General features: G+C 43.6%; 1 protein-coding gene across 48 annotated transcripts in view; it reads right to left on the minus strand.

Annotated features, from left to right (window-relative positions):
• Positions 1–16,679, minus strand: part of NRXN1 (neurexin 1) — a 1,011,196-nt gene that overhangs the window by 722,356 nt on the left and 272,161 nt on the right. The window lies entirely within an intron of this gene.

Below are 16,679 nucleotides of genomic sequence, written 5' to 3' on the forward strand. Positions count from 1 at the left end.
GGCTTGTGTATTGTTTTGGTTACTGTGAATTAGGTAGGTTCATATTTTAAATGTGACCCAAATCAAGTTTCTCTCCTTTCCACAGTTACTTCAGTTGCTACTCCACACTCCCAAAACACAAAAGACTTTACCAGCCTTCAGAAAAGCCCCCAAACCAGCCAGGCTCCTCAGACAGGGAGTTCCATGAGGAAAGCCCTACTCTTCATGTAGTAAAGAAAGTAACCAGGAAACCCAAAGCTCAGCCACTGACAAAGTTTGGAAGATACCTATAGAGGTGAGGTGCGCTTCCGAAGGAGTCCTGTCCCAACACCATTTGCATGCAAATGTGATGAGGACTGGGCTATTAGTTATACCAATTCCTTTGAAGATGTTGAGCTCTGGTTGGGAACGTTAGAATTCAGGTGAGGCTCTTACTTAGTGCTCGCCTTCCTTAACCTTGCTGGGAACAATGTTCGATAGCTGTCCCATTAAATTAAGGGGCGATGAAAGGTTCTTGTCAACCAGGGTGTTGTGCTCGCAGAAGGAGACCCACATCACTTCTGACTCTTTAATCAGAGAGACTCTCCCATCCTCCCCATTTGCAAAATTGCTTTCTTGGAAGAGCCAAAGTTGGGTGCAATCCAGCTTGTTAAAACTAATTTTAAAAGAAAATTGCAGCCCTGGCTCTCGGTTGCAAAAAAGGAAGGAAGGAAGCTTGCATAATGCCTAGTTGAAGCCAATTGCTCTAAGCGGTTCTCTGATACCTGTTTGGCACTGGGGTAAATTTGGGGGAGCTATCGTGAACCTACTGCTTATAATAATAATACAGATATTTAAAGTGCTTTCAAAATATATTCCCGTGGAAGCATAGGAAGCAGTCATTCACACTCAGAAACGTAATGCCAATTTAATCTGGCTTGACTCCTGTCTAGAACACTGCTATGACATCTCGTTACTTCTATGGATCTTTGTAATGCTAGTGTTGGCAACTGTCTGTATACATTTTTACTTGAGCAAGGGCTGTGGGCTAGGTGCATGGCAATGACGATTAGCGCATCTATATGGCACTTGGGTGTCAAAATGCTTCACACAGAATATCTTAACAGTTTCCACTCTTGGATTAGTTGAAAGGGGCTCTTTATCCTTCAGTGTGCAAAGAGCACTTCTCTTTGAGAAAGGGGAAAACAATGCCAACAGGAGATAGCTAAAACTTGAGCTCAATTCATCCATTCATCTAAACAATTGTTATCCCACCCATCAACGCATGAGTGCTCAGAACACCTAAGGTTCTCCCCACCCCAGTTATCCTCACAACAACCCTGTAAGGGAGACAAGGAAAACACATACATAGCAAAAGGTCATGGACCGCTGAGGAATGGTGGGAGGAACCAGCTGGGAAGCCACCAAGGGAAGAAGGCTCAGAGCCCAGGGAGCCTTAGTGGGACAACAATGAGTGGTCAGAGAGAGAAGACTGGGAAGAGGAGGAGTCAGAAGCTGAGGAGGTAACAAGGCTTAGGGAACTGGGATAATTCCAGAATCAGAGGCAGAACCTGAAGCAGGAGGTTGGGAGAAGAGAGGTCAAAAGGCATAAAGGCTGGTGAAGAGTCAAAGGTGCCTCCTCCTGCTGCTGCAACAAGCTCCCCTCTTCTCTTGTCCCCCAGAACCAGAAGAGGTATGAAAAGGGCAGGGGAAAGGGTGGTGATGCACAGAAACAGCCTTTGATTGCTTGGGTGGGTGGGAAACCCTGGATAGGATGGGACTAGGGCAGCTGGGGGGGGGGCAAGAACTTTCAGTCTCAGCAACTGCTTCATGGAGGCAAGACCAACCAGACATGAGTTGCTATTTACATTAGGCCTGACATTTCTTTGAAGTCTGTTTTTGCTAATAAAGAGTTAACTCCAACTTGAATGGTATAGTTGACTGGGTATTTGAACTCAGCCCTAGTCTTGAACTCTACAGGTGCCACAGGTGCTCTCAAAATGCAAGCACTGTACCTGAAAAACATACATATTTTATATAAATATACATACATATTTTCTATAAATATATTACTTAAATGCACATTCCTTTTCCAAGTGCACATATAAGCTATGAACTGGCAAATTTACATTCATTTAGGCTTATTATTTTGGAGGCGGGGCAAGGGCTCGTCTTCCAGTCCAAGTGTAGACCTAAAATAAAATTCTGCTATAGAATGAGTTCAGGAGAGAACGAATTTTGGATAATCATGATTTCAGCAGCATGGGGAGTTTCCAGAGTAAACAGCTCATCCGTGTTTGTTTATGGGCAATGTTTCATTTCTTATCTGTAAGCTCTGATATATTTTGGGTAGGTTTGGGTGGGGAGATATCCTTAGAATAACAACAGTGTGGAGAACAACCCGGCACAAAGCATTGTATATTAAAACTTGTGGAACTTGTGAAGAGAAAGGCGCTAAGTGCTTAATTTATCCTTAATGGCATTTTCTCTTATGGAATTTTTTTTCCTGAAAGGGTGTGAAGGTGTTCTGGCGCCTACATCATATACAGGATATAATTACTTTCCAAAGGGATATAATTGCTTTCTTAAATGGACCATATCCGTTGCCAGTACCTGTGAATGACAATGTGAAAAACAACAACCCTGTTCTATAAATTTACTCTGCCAGCGTATCATGTGGACAAGGACCTGCGGGACCAGAGTTCAAATCTCAACTCAGCCATAAAGCCCATTGGGTGTTTGCTGCACCAACACCCCTACCAAACAGGGTTGTGTGTGGATGAAATGGAGAGGGTAAGAAAGCAAGTAGGCCACCTTGAGCTCCTTCGAAGAAAGGCAGGGCACAAATGTTAATAATAATAATAATAATAATAATAATAATAATAATAATAATAGCTGTTGTTGTTGTTTGGTCATTTATGTGTGTTCGACTCTTCATGACCCCATGGACCAGAGCACGCGAGGTCAAACTCATGTTGGTAGCTTCAAGAACACTGTCCAACCATCTCGTCCTCTGTCATCCCCTTCTCCTTGGACCCTCCATCTGTTCCAACATCAGGGTCTTTTCCAGGGAGTTTTCTCTTCTCATGAGGTGGCCAAAGTATTGGAGCCTCAGCTTCAGGATCGGTCCTTCCAGTGAGCACTCAGGGCTGATTTCCTTCTGAATGGAGAGGTTTGATCTTCTTGCAGTCCATGGGACTCTCAAGAGTCTCCTCCAGCACCATAATTCAAAAGCAATCAATTCTGCTCCTTTTTAAAAAGTTGATCTTCTGTTGTTTTGCTGGGTAAGGGAAAGCATTTTTAGTAGCAGGTTGCTGATCACCTTGTGGGATCTTGTCAGGTTTTTCTTTTTAACTTACCAGAAATCAAAGACAACTAGAGCATGTGGGCCTCCGCTCCAGCAGTACTGTCTGCCAGGGATGCGCTTTCCTCAGACCGGCTTCTCTCTGCTGTCTCAGCCTTCTCCCCTGCCCATTCCCCCACATCGACCTCTCCATCTTCCTCCGGAGTCTTCCCTCCCAGGTCTGCATCCCAAGATTCTGAGTGACTCACGACACAATGAGCCCTGCAGGAATCCCTCAAAATTGGACATTCTGGGTAAAACAACATGGTTTGTTTGGCCAACTAGAGCTGCAAAGAATCTCTCACCTGGAGAGCAGAGTTTGCATCTTTCCATTTCTTTTAATATATGACTAGTACACGGTGACAACATAAGCAGTAAATTCCAAGGCATCATCTCTAAGGTTTGACTTTCGAAAACTGCAGCAGCTGCAGCTTATTCAGGATTTTGCTTTTCATTAAAATCTAAAAACTATCAACCCACACCAGAAGAAGTATATAAACACAGGTAGCACCCCTTGCATTTCGGTGTTTCCCAGTCCATTAATTCCTGTGCACCTACTTCCAAAAGTCCTTCAGTGTTTTACTACACCTTGAGAGGCCTGTGATTGGTTCTGTCTCTTCAGGTTATTTGCTCCATGCCAATCATCACCCTGTAGCAGCCAGAGTGAGGCCCAAGGCCTCCACTCCTCCTTTTGCCTCTGCAGAACTTCCCAAATGCCTTGCGACAGGCACAGCCTTCAACAGTTGACAGAGGAGAACAAACAGCAGGTTGGAAAGGGTGCACAGGAATTTAAATTATATTATTGGCGGAGGACATTGAAGGGAATGAGTTGCTGTCATTTTGGCTACTCTAAAGGTGCTCTTATGTGAGGGAGGAGGCAGGGGATTTGGGAGAAGGGGTCGAGGCTGTCATCCAAACTGTGTGTCTGTTGTTTGTTGCCGTAGCTCACTCGCCAGCTTATTTTATATACTTCTTTGGATTTTTCCAGATTGCAGCATTCTGAAAGCTGTGGGTAGGTGGCAGAACATTTACATTGGAAGGCCAAAACAAAGGGTGCAATCCAGGAACAGACATGCCCCTTTTTGTCCCCTTGAAGCTTGTTAAGGCACAAGAAATCTGCACGTGTTGTTCGCTTTGCAAAAGGAAAAAATACTTTCAGAAAACTCAGATACGATTTCTGTCAAAACATGATGACTCTTACTGTTTTATGGTGGTGCGTGGTTTGTTTGTTTTTGCTTTCTAAATACACATCAGAAAACACAATGGTGTGTGGCTTTACAACAACACAAAGCACACTGGATATCTCACACTTGAGAGATGAAAGGGACAGCAGTGAATTAAAAGAGGGAAGAGCACACAAGGATTTTGAAGAGTGTGGATCAAATGAAATGAGCATTTTGTAGAAATACATGGCTATGGAACATGGCTATGGAAGAGTATCTCTTCCACTAAGACTTTTTCTGGATTCCCAAACAATATTCAGGTCCATATGCACAATGCATCTATAACTGCAGGATAAACAATTTGCTGATTCTATCTAGGTATCCACTTTTGGAAACAAGGTGCTGAGTTAGTTGTATTCATAATATGATATTTTATTCTTGTGTAATTACCAGGACGTGTTCACTGCCAATAAATGTAAAGGAATTTGCTCACTGCCAATAAATGGAATTTGCTGCCAAGGAGTGTGGTGGAGTCTCCTTCTTTGGAGGTCTTTAAGCAGAGGCTTGACAACCATATGTCAGGAGTGCTCTGATGGTGTTTCCTGCTTGGCAGGGGGTTGGACTCGATGGCCCTTGTGGTCTATTCCAACTCTATGATTCTATGATTCTATGTAAAGGTGTGGGTGGGGGGGAATAGCAACTTTTTTCGCACAACTGGATAACGTATATTGCTGGGTACCAATGGGCAGATGTCAAAAGATAGAAAGCCTACAAAAGGAACACAACTAAGTTGTGTAATCTGAAAGGACCCCTCTGCATCTGCAGGGCCTTTGTCTGATTTGAGTTAGCATCAATTATTTCTTTTCTTGCTCAAATTGTGTGTGAACATGTTTAGAGAGAGGGTACCCAACAATGTTCCCTTGCCTTCCTTCTGCTTTACCCATTAATGTAACCACAAGGCCGAGGGATACATGGCTAAAATTTAATTAATTATTTTCCCCCTTGTTACTCAATTTAGCATTGTGAAGATTTACACTGGAACTGCGATGTACGTGGGTTTCTGTGTGCTGTTATTTATTACCTTGCCTTAGCTGAGACCTTCAGGCATATTCAATTTAATCATGCAAAATCAGCACTTCCACTCAAATTAAAATTACGGTGCTGTTTTGGGGGAGCTATTCTACATGGTCTTCACGTAAGCTTTAGTAATATGCAGCCACATAATGATTTGAGGTTTAAAAGCAGAGTCTCCCACCGTAGCTTAATCAATGTTGGACAATGAACCATTGTTGTGTTGCCATATTTTATTTCAGTTAAGGTTCTCAGACCATTTGTTGCATGGGTGTGTGTGTGTGTGTGTGTAAATCCACAATGATTGGTGATAATGAGAAACTGTAGTTTCTCTTGGGCATCTGAAGGGTGGGTTTATGACAGCTGTGGGTTTATGACAGCTGTAGCTACTTGTGCTATTTGTGCTAGTCTACCTAAGGCAGTGGTTTTCAAAACTGGAGGAGACCCTCAAAAGCGAACAAAAAGCTCTTCAGAAACAATATTAGTACAGTGGTACCTTGGTACTAGAACGGCTTGGCTCCCAAACAAATCAGCTCCCAAACACCTCAAACCCGGAAGTAAGTGTTCCGGTTTGCAAATATTTTTCAGAAGCCAAATGTTGGGCATGGCTTCCACTTGAGTGCAGGAAGTTCCTGCAGCCAATCAGAAGCCGTGCATTGGTTTTTGAATGGTTTTGGGAGTTGAACAGACTCTCAGAATGGCCCAGCATACCTGAAGGAGCGTCTCCACACCCATCATTCTGCCCAGAAGCTGAGGTCCAGCGCCGGGGGCCTTCTGGTGGTTCCCTCACTGCGAGAAGCTAAGCTACAGCGAACCAGGCAGAGGGCCTTCTCGGTAGTGACGCCCGCCCTGTGGAACGCCCTCCCATCAGATGTCAAAGAGATAAACAACTACCTGACATTTAGAAGACATCTGAAGGCAGCCCTGTTCAGGGAAGTTTTTAATGTGTGACATTTTAATGTATTTTTAATCTTTATTGGAAGCCACCCAGAGTGGCTGGCGAAACCCAGCCAGATGGGCAGGGTACAATAAATTATTATTATTATTATTATTATTATTATTATTATTATTATTATTAAGCTCGAGAACCAAGGTACCACTGTAATACCAACTGCCTGTTGAGTTTGTCTGATTTGGGACCTTGCCACATTTAAGCAGAATTTTTTAAAGCTTGTGTACGTAGCAGGTGTGTGTGAGAGAAATTCATTCAACCTGCTATGTCCACACCTCCCAAACCAACAAGCAAACTCAAATGCAGATAGCCTAAGAAATTAGCACTTCTCTGAATTTTGTAATGCTGTCTCACAAAATTGCTGCTGTCTCCAACCTAGATATGAGTATGTTAGGAAAAGTGTGCACAAAAAGGTGAAAATAATGTACTTTGCTTGCAAATCCATATGTTAGCTAAAATAAGTACAAAAGGCATCATTCTCTAAACTAACATACTCAAACTAGCACACCTTCAAATCACACTCTCCATCTTCGGCAAAGACTCGGCATAATCCAGTGATGCTTCCTTAGTCATGAATCCATTCACATATCTACAACACGAGTCAAACCTGCCTTGATACTAATATACAAACAAGCAACAATGTGCAATGTGTTTTATCCATTAGATAAAATATTCCCTAGACAAACTCATTCACTGTCATCTTACATTTGGGGGAGGGAGGCAAAATCTGTCTCCCAAAGCAATCTCTCACTCTGGGGTGTGCACAAACGACTTCCTCCAACTTTCTAACATAATGGACTTTTCATAATCGGAAAGCAGTTGAGGGTTCACAGCTTATCCACTCTTGATCTACGGGGTTCAGTTTGAATTTGGGGAGTTTCCAGTTAAGAATGCACTTGACTCTATTTTAAAGACTATTTTCATTTTACGAATAAGGGGGGGGGGATAAAATATGGCTTTTTCATTCTAAAAATGGCCAGTTACATTTGTTTATTAAATTAATTCTAAGTTATTTTATGTTTGCTTCAATGTCTCCAAAAGGTTTTGGCAACATGCACATCCACTTAAATGAGTAATAAATTAACTGATTTGTCATCCAGTTGAAAGGCAGGTGATTAACCAACTAGAAATTCTTTAATTGGTCAACAGCTCTGATAATAATAGTTTCCATGATAATAAAGGAAACTGGGGGTAATGTATTAATGCTTCATTAATATAAAAATAAGATGGTGACATACTAAATGGCACTATGCTAATTCTCTAATTGCTTTTAAAATGCATTGGAGAGAGTTGCAATGATCCATCAGGCACCTTTAAACACACACACACACACACACACACACACACACACACCTAGGCACCTAACGGCAGAGTGTCTTTAATTCACTTTATGGCAGTTTATCTAAAACAAATGAGCTGTGGAAAATTGTTCTTTCTGCCATGAGTATCCGACCAGTTTATATATTTCCTCATCAGAAGAGCGTCTGTCATTTCATCAACAAAGACATGCGAGAGGAGACTCTGAGAGGAGATCCAGAGAAGAGTGCCAAAATTCAACAGCAAATCTGTCCTTCTAGCAGAGCAGCCGAACCAGTTTAAAAAGGGAAAGCGTGAATGTTCCCTCCACTGCCTTTAGAGTTATCATCTATCTATAAATTCACAGATGCGGAGATAAAAGGTATTTTTGTCTCAAAACTGAGGTCCAGGTGAGAAAGGGGGAATTACTCGTGCAGATGGCACACCACTTGCATTGTTTCAGCCACCATGCACCAGCGTGATATTTTCATCCATCAAAATATGTTGGATTACCTGTGTTTTGAACCTATTTTTTGCCACTCTGTGCCCTTGTTCATCTGCTATGTTTAAGTTAATTCAATCTGGGCTGCAAGATACAGATCCTGTCCACCATCTGCCCCTCATCTCCATAGCCCCACTGTATGTTCCACTTCCCGACTGTCCAGAATAGGGTGGAGGACCTATGGACCTCTTGAAGTCACTAGACTATAATTCCCATTATCAGAGACCATGGGTCATACTGTCCATTGGTCAAAAGGTGGCTGGAGTTGGACTCCAACAAGGTAGATCCCCATCCCTGCTCCACAGAGCATGTCAAATACTCTCAAAAATGGCATAAGAACATTGTTTTGGTGTAGCTGCCTGCTGCAAAAAAACCCCCAACAAAACTTTTTATTAATCAGAGTTGGATGTAGCATTTTGTTTATAATAATATCCATGACATTGGGAGGCAGGAGGGGGACCCCAGTGTGGTAATGACCTCAAAATAATGCTACTTGGTTTGCTATCTGCTAGGGAGTCATCCCCCCCCCCCATTGTTCCACCATTATACAAAGTTTGGGTGTGTATGACTCAAGAGTTGGCCTTTCCAGCAATAATGTCCCAGCTATGGAATCTACTCTCCCACCTCCTGGCTGAGAGGTGGCAGCTAAAATCTTCTCTCTTTCTGAAGACTGCTGGTAATTAAGATCTCAGTCTGATCAGTGGCATCTTATAGATGGATGAAGTTGTATTCAATTGCGTTGTAATATGCTTGTTTTGGCTGTTCTAACACGGTAAACATCCCTGGTATCGCCAGATTAATGGTGCGATATACATTTTTTAAATAAAACAAATGGAAATGAAAATAGGATCTGGATGTGCACTCGCAAGCAGTGCGCTTTCCAATTATGCATGCATACACACACACACAAACTGGTTTTGAATCCTAGTTTTCCCATTCCTTTTCCCCGCCTTTCAGACAATGCAGAGCTGCTTAATGTTTAATTTATTCAGAAATGAAAAGAACTCTGCACAAAAGGCTCGCTTTTTTAGCATAATAGAAGCATAGAAACTACAGATGTCTAAGCAATACTTGTAAAATCCTGCAATTTCTCTGTCCTCCGAGTAAACACAGTGCACACGAGTTCTATTGTGGTGACTGTCAGCCATCAGGTGCAGTGCTGACATCTTGCTTAGATTGTTTTCTTATATTAGCAACCCAATTACAACTTTTTGAACTGGATAAGCCAAGTGCATCAGATGGCATTGTAGCCAAGACAGCCCACACTAAGCATGCATGCTCTGCTTAACTAGTCTACATTTAGCAAGGAGAATGAGAGAGAGAGGGGAAGCCATAGATATATAGAGAGATATAGATACAGGTACCTCAGGTTAAGTACTTAATTCATTCCGGAGGTCCGTTCTTAACCTGATACTGTTCTTCACCTGAAGCACCACTTTAGCTAATGGGGCCTCCTGCTGCCGCCGTGCCGCCGGAGCACGATTTCTGTTCTCATCCTGAAGCAAAGTTCTTAACTTGAGTTACTATTTCTGGGTTCGTAGAGTCTGTAACATGAAGCGTATGTAACCTGAAGCATATGCAACCCAAGGTACCACTGTATCACACACACACACACACACACACACACACAATGCTTTGCCTCTGTATTATCTGTGCCCATTATTACACACATAGAAACAGAGGAAACTGCCCTACACTGAGTTAGACAATCAGTTCATCTATCTGAGAACTGTCTACACCAGATGCAAGCAGCTCTCCAGGGTTTCAGATAAGGAATCTCTTCCAGCCACAGCTGGAGGTGACAGGGGTTGGACCTGCAAAGCAGATGCTCCACGGCTGAGCTATGGGCCTTCCCTTTGCACAAAGCAGCCGGTGGTTGATTTGGGTTTGTGTGTCAACATGTACACCCCATTGCCAAGAGACTAACATGTACATAGCACTGGTTACCAAGTACCAATCACCTTTGAACCCTCCCACTATAGATCTGATTGTTTCTACCATTTAAATTCACTTCCCCCAGTGCCGCTGAGGCAGCATCACTCTGGGGCACAGCGGGGAAATTAAAATGGCAGACTGTTGACACTGATCGGTGGTGCACGGCCATGTCAGCTCCCCTTCTTTGTCAAACTAGAGCTGGTCCTGGGCATAATGACCTGGCTGCTTTGAAGCCAGGCAGTTGAGAACTAAGAGGAACTTGGGGAGATTTTAAAACTGGGGTCTCCAAAGATTGAAAAACTACCCTCTCCCTTGAGTATGCTGCATCACATATTCCTCCCAATGAGGTCAGCATTCATCCTCACAGGAGTAACCCGGAATTACTACTGTGCCCTGCGCAAGTATGGAAATCGGCGCACGAGGTTCCTTGCTCAGAGAGTTAACACAATCCCAGTCTGTGTTACTTTGTTAGAATCGCCTTAGATCAATTGTCATGGCTGGCAAATGCTTGAGGCTCAGATCACCACCTTCCTGCTCTTTGTGTTAGTTATGTAGGAAACAATTAGGCAGCGTCCCTGTCATTTGCACGCTTTGAGGCCAGCGCAAATTAAAGCCCACCCTCTAGAGCGCTCGTTCTCTCTGTCAAATCCTGTGCAGATGAAGTGTGACTTACTGTACTTGGGGCTCAGGGGCACTTCAGCCTCTGCATATAAAAACCAATTATAAATTAAAGAGGGATCAAAATGTTTATCCACACCACACTTGTCTGTCTTTGCGAAATAGCCTCTGTGGGGTGCAAATGCAAAGCAATGCCTGTTGTTGTTGTTGTTGTTGTTGTTGTTGTTGTTGTTTTGAAGGCGGATTGTGTGGAATGCACAGTCCGAGTGCCTACACCACCTGACACCAGGGACAATCTTCCTGTACCTTCAAGGCAAGGAGTTTATAGAACCAAAGGGTCAGAGAGGGGCCTAAGTTTGCAGAGCCCAGCCTCCTGCCCCAGGGGACGATCCTTCACATTTAGTTAACACCCACACATTTCAAAGCGTAAAGCAACACAGCGGGTAACAAGAGACACCCACGGTCCTTCAAGCCCATTTACAATGTGGAGATGATGCCTGACCTATGAGAATCACTATGGTTATGCTATCTGAAACCAGAAATACATTTGTGGAAAACTGGTCTCTGTTGGTACATGCTTGGAGTGAATGTGAGCCCGCATCCAACTATAGATATCTATAGGTTCTGTGACATTTGGGTGCTTCTTTGTACCATGGTATAACCTAGATAAGTTAGCTTCTCCAACCACTCACATTGTAAACTGAGGCATCTGCATGTGCTTTCCCCATGTGGAAGCATCTGTTCCTTTAAGCAATGCTTCCATACATTCTAGTCTAGGCTGGATGCACACCAATAGGTAAAGGTAAATGGACCCCTGACCATTAGGTCCAGTCGTGACCGACTCTGGGGTTGCGGCACTCATCTCGCTTTGAGGGAGCTGGCGTACAGCTTCCGGGTCATGTGGCCAGCATGACTAAGCCGCTTCTGGCGAACCAGAGCAGTGCACGGAAACGCCATTTACCTTCCCGCTGGAGCGGTACCTCTTTATCTACTTGCACTTTGACATGCTTTTGAACTGCTAGGTTGGCAGGAGCAGGGACCGAGCAACGGGAGCTCACCCCGTTGCGGGGATTCGAACTGCCGACCTTCTGATCGGCAAGTCCTAGGCTCTATGGTTTAACCCACAGAGCCACCCGCGTCCCTGCACACCAATAGTCCTGCGCTAAAGGTGATTGCATGTGACTCACAATAATCTGAACTCAGATGCAAGCAAAAACTACAAAACGAACACACACCCCAATTGCATTGTGGAGACATTGCCACAGCAATGAGAAGTACTTTTTGGAGGGGGGGGGGGATCACAGTTGTTTTCCTCTAGCTTTTCGCACCACGATTTAAATTACAAAAATGTACCATTTTCTTATTCTTCTTTTTTTAAAAAAAAAGTTTTTATTTCATCTCAAGTAAGTATGATCCCACAAGGATGAAAGCCTCTTTGGATGCTTTAATGTCATTAAGTGTCATCCTTTCATATTTCAGCCCTATTAATTCAGTCTTCATGATAGTTAATAACTAATATTTCTTTGCAGATCACAAATAATAATGGCCAAATGCCTTGGATAGTTTTGCTGGCGACCAAGCCACCAGAAGCTCTGTGATGTGATCACAAACAGGAATGGTTGCTGCTGGAAGAAATAAAACGAATCTTAAAAATAAAAAAATAAATCCTGATTGCAAAGGGATTCAAAACAGTGATATTATTATTATTATTATTATTATTATTATTATTCTTTGGGGGGGGTTATAAACAAGAATAATGTTATAAAAACAGGCACACCAAGTTTTCTCACGTCATTTGTATATCACAAAAATAGCATAATAAATGTAGAAAAATATCTACAGCATATGTTTCATTATTAGTGGTCAGTGTATAGGTTCTTGTTTCATGAATTGGTTTAAACAGTTGGGAAGGAAGGAATAAAAAAGGGGGAGAAGGGGGAAGGGGGAATGGTGAGTGGGGTGGTGTCGTTATGCTTCTATTATTCTACTTAGTGGGGGGGGGCGCCAGGGTTACTTGTATGGGTTCTCTTACTATTCACTTCTTGTATTTACTTGGTGGTGAGAGAGGTTGGGGGTGGCTAAGGGTGTGGTTGGCTGTCTTTGGTCGGCTGTAGTGAGAATTGTTTTTCTGTGTGAGTGGGGTGTGACTCTGTATTTTTGAATCAGGTTAGCCAGATTGATTCGTATGCTTGTTGGCGGATTCTTGTTGTCTTGTTGGACTATGTATGTGACAAAATTATTACTTTGGGTGGATATCTCTCCTATCATTTAAACGGGAAAACATTTTTCCAAGTATGCATAAGTACAGTGGTGCCTCGCAAGACGAAAAGAATCCGTTCTGTGATTCTCTTCATCTAGCGGTTTTTTCGTCTTGCGAAGCAAGCCCATTGAAGGATTAGCGCTATTAGCGGCTTTTAGCAGTTTATCTGCTGATCGGATCAGCTGATAAGCGGCTTAGCGGCTTAGAAAGGGGGGGGAGGGGAAAAAAACCAGCAGGAACTCGCAAGACATTGTCGTCTTGCGAAGCAAGCCCATAGGAAATTCGTTTTGCGAAGCACCTCCAAAACGGAAAACTCTTTCGTCTAGCGAGTTTTCCGTCTTGCGAGGCATTCGTCTTGCGGGGCACCACTGTAGTTTTATTCAGTTCCATGCATTGGAACAAGGCACCCTTCCTAAAGTTAGGCAGAATTAAACAGAGAGAGACTGCTGCTTTTTTTGAAGAGGGCTTGTGTGTGCAGCATCCCTAAATAGCTACAGTGACCTCACTGGCACAGGTCAGCAGCAGCAAAAACAAAGGCGCTTGTGCCTTTGCCATACAGACCAATTAAATGTGAACATCCATAGATACTCACTGGGTAAAACTGTCAAGAGAAATGGGTGCTTCTGAGATATATTCACACATAGTTTGAAATGCAAGGAGCCAGCAAATGGCTTTGCAGGCAGAAGGGGATGGTCAACTGCTGGCATCTGCAGGTAGGGCTAGCAGTATCCCCGGAGAGCCACTGCAACTCAGCAGACACTACTGAGCTAGATGGATCAAGGATCTGATTCAGTAGAAGGCAGCTTCCTAGTGGTGGTTGATTCCTCTCCCCTCCCTTTCCAAATTGGTGCCTCTTTTCAAAAGAAGCAGCTGCCTTTGAAGACTTGATTGATTGATTGATTGATGATTGATAGATGATTGATTAAAAAGCACATACATGAATATGAAAAGGAAGCAGCAGGATTGTTTTCTGCACTGCCACATTTAAGGAGAAAAGCCATGGGTCAATGGCAGAGTACATGCCCTAGGTACCAGATTTGGTCTGGCAAGACTCAGAGAGACATCCCTTGCCCTCTGAAACCTTGTTGTGTCACTGCAAGTCGCCGTAGACAAAACTGAGCTAAATGGACCACTGGTCTGACCTGACATAAGTCTGACCTGCTCTTAAGTGCAAACTTTTTAAAAGAGGAGGTGGAGAAGGAGGTCTCTGCACATGCTGTACAGGGAAGTGAGAGGCAGATGGGGCTCATCAACATGGGAAGGCAGCCCATCTAGGAGAAGGGAAAAGCTGGCTAAAGCTCAGCTGCTTTGTTCAGGAGAAAGAAAGACTAAGGAGGAAACCCTACACAAATCCAGAGTGGTTGGTCCCTAAGGCGGTTGGATGGCACCTTGCATGCATCCTTCCAGCAACTCCTGCAGCCAAGCTGGTGCCAGATGTAGATAGATAAATAGATAGATGATAGATAGATAGATAGATAGATAGATAGATAGATAGATGATAGATATAGATAGATAATTTATTACAGCCAGAGACCAGCTTATAAAACACACTTGGGGGTACAATCCCAGAAGGGAAACAAACATTTAAAACAATGTACAACAATAAATTTAAAATTTATAAAAATGATAAGTGTATAGACACTTAAACTTTAAGATAAGCTACCACAGAGAGATGACCCAGAGTCACCCATGGAACCTTGTTTGGGGATTTTCTTAACAAACTAGTTTGGGTTGGGAGATGGTCTGCGCCTACAGATCTGTACACCGAATCTGGCGACTATCCGGGTCATCTTATGATCTTTGCCTAACAGGAAAAGGTCAAATTCTTGCTTTTCCGGGAGGTCAGTGAGCCTCACCAGCAGGGGATCAATGGTCTCACTACATGCCTCTTCATAAAAGGGACATCTAAAGAACAAGTGCTCTGGGCTTCCTATATCCCCCTATGAACAGGCGCAAAGTCTCTGAGCATATGGGACTTTTTAAAAGGATCCTTCCAGGAGGGTGAGGGCAGAGCTGAGCTTCTGGCGAGTGTAAAAGCCCTTCTTGCATTTTTGGGTGCCAGATGTATTGTTTTGCTTTCCTTTGGACCACATCAGCAAGGCCAAGAGGGGAGGATTGTTGTCTGGGCAGCCCAGTATCTCCATACACACTACTCAGGCTGGTGCCCTAGAGAAGCCATTTTGGTGCTGCTAACACAGCGGTTTGACTTCACCCCTGGGGGTGCACTCCGCTGCTCTTGAGACAGACAGATGCCAAAAATATAATAATGAAAGCCTGGCAGCAGTATATTGGTTGAAAGTTAGGTGTGCGGATAGCAACTGGCAGCAATCGGTTCTTTTCAGCACAGAATATCAAGATACAGTCCGCTGTGCTGAAAACCACCAGCTTTCCAAAAAAAAAAGAAAAAGATAGGTTGGGTGGGGGGATGGGGAGAGGATGTCAAAAGCGCTTGCCAATAAATCACAACTGTTTCACCATATGCCACTCTGTTCTGCCAAGCATCACCAGCCCGGGCTCCTTTTAAGCAAATTTCATTATATTCTAGCTCAGAGCAACACTCATTAAAAAGTATTACAGAAAAATGTCAAGTTGTTTTTATAAGCGGGGGCAGGAGGAGGAGGAAGAAGGGGGAGACTTCTGTTTTCCAACGAAGAAGCCGGCCCACTCATATTTATTGAAGACTGATATTTTACAGAAGACTAATCTCAAGCTTACATCTAATTTCTGGAGCTGTCAGTATCACTTCTGGGATGGTGAGGGATGACGTTGGAACAGCTCTGGCTGTTTATCTCTGATATGAATGGCTTTTCACGTCTCTTGCCCATAATGTGGCATCAGCACAGGAGCCGTAGAGCTTCTCAGAAAGAAAGGAGAACATTTTCCCTGTTGTTGTTGTTTTAAATGTTGCTCCTCTTCCCCAAGACTGAGGATGTTCCAGAGGCATCCGCTAGGCAAGGTTGTGGGCCTTCCAGATGTTGTGGGAGCTCCAACTCTAATTGGCTCCAGCCAGCATGGCCACCATGGAGCTGTAATCCACAGCTGGAGGGCCACCGGTTCCCCCAGCCCTGCACTACAGAGTCCACTACAGGGTGCGGGCAAATTACTACCAGCATATCACACCCAATTGTGTCAATTGCTACTGAGCCAAGTTCAAGGTGCTGGTACTTACATACAAGACAACAAATGTCCAAAACTGGTTGCAAGCATGCACTAATTGTCCTCTACTGTCATGGACAAAGCAGTGGTTCTCACTCTTTATTTAGCAGGCCTGCAAACAACTTGCCCCCAACCCAGTTTAAAACTAGCGAAGCCTCACTGTCATTGGCTATTCTGAACCCTCAGAAAAATCCACCACACAAATACTGCAATGAATGTATCAATGCCCACTGAAGTTAGGGAACAATGTTATAAAGGAATGGAATCAACCCCCTTTGCACTCCTCACACAATTCCACAGTAAGTACGAAAACTCCAGAGAATTCCGTCAAACAAAAGAAATTTGCAAACCAAAGCTGCCAGAGAATTCTATCGGAAATGGAAGTGAGCGTGGAAATTGCAGCAATTCACATGTCCATCAGAAGT

This window comes from Podarcis liolepis (genome assembly GCF_965112155.1).
Source record: "Podarcis liolepis genome assembly, chromosome: 3".
NCBI lineage: Eukaryota > Metazoa > Chordata > Lepidosauria > Squamata > Lacertidae > Podarcis > Podarcis liolepis.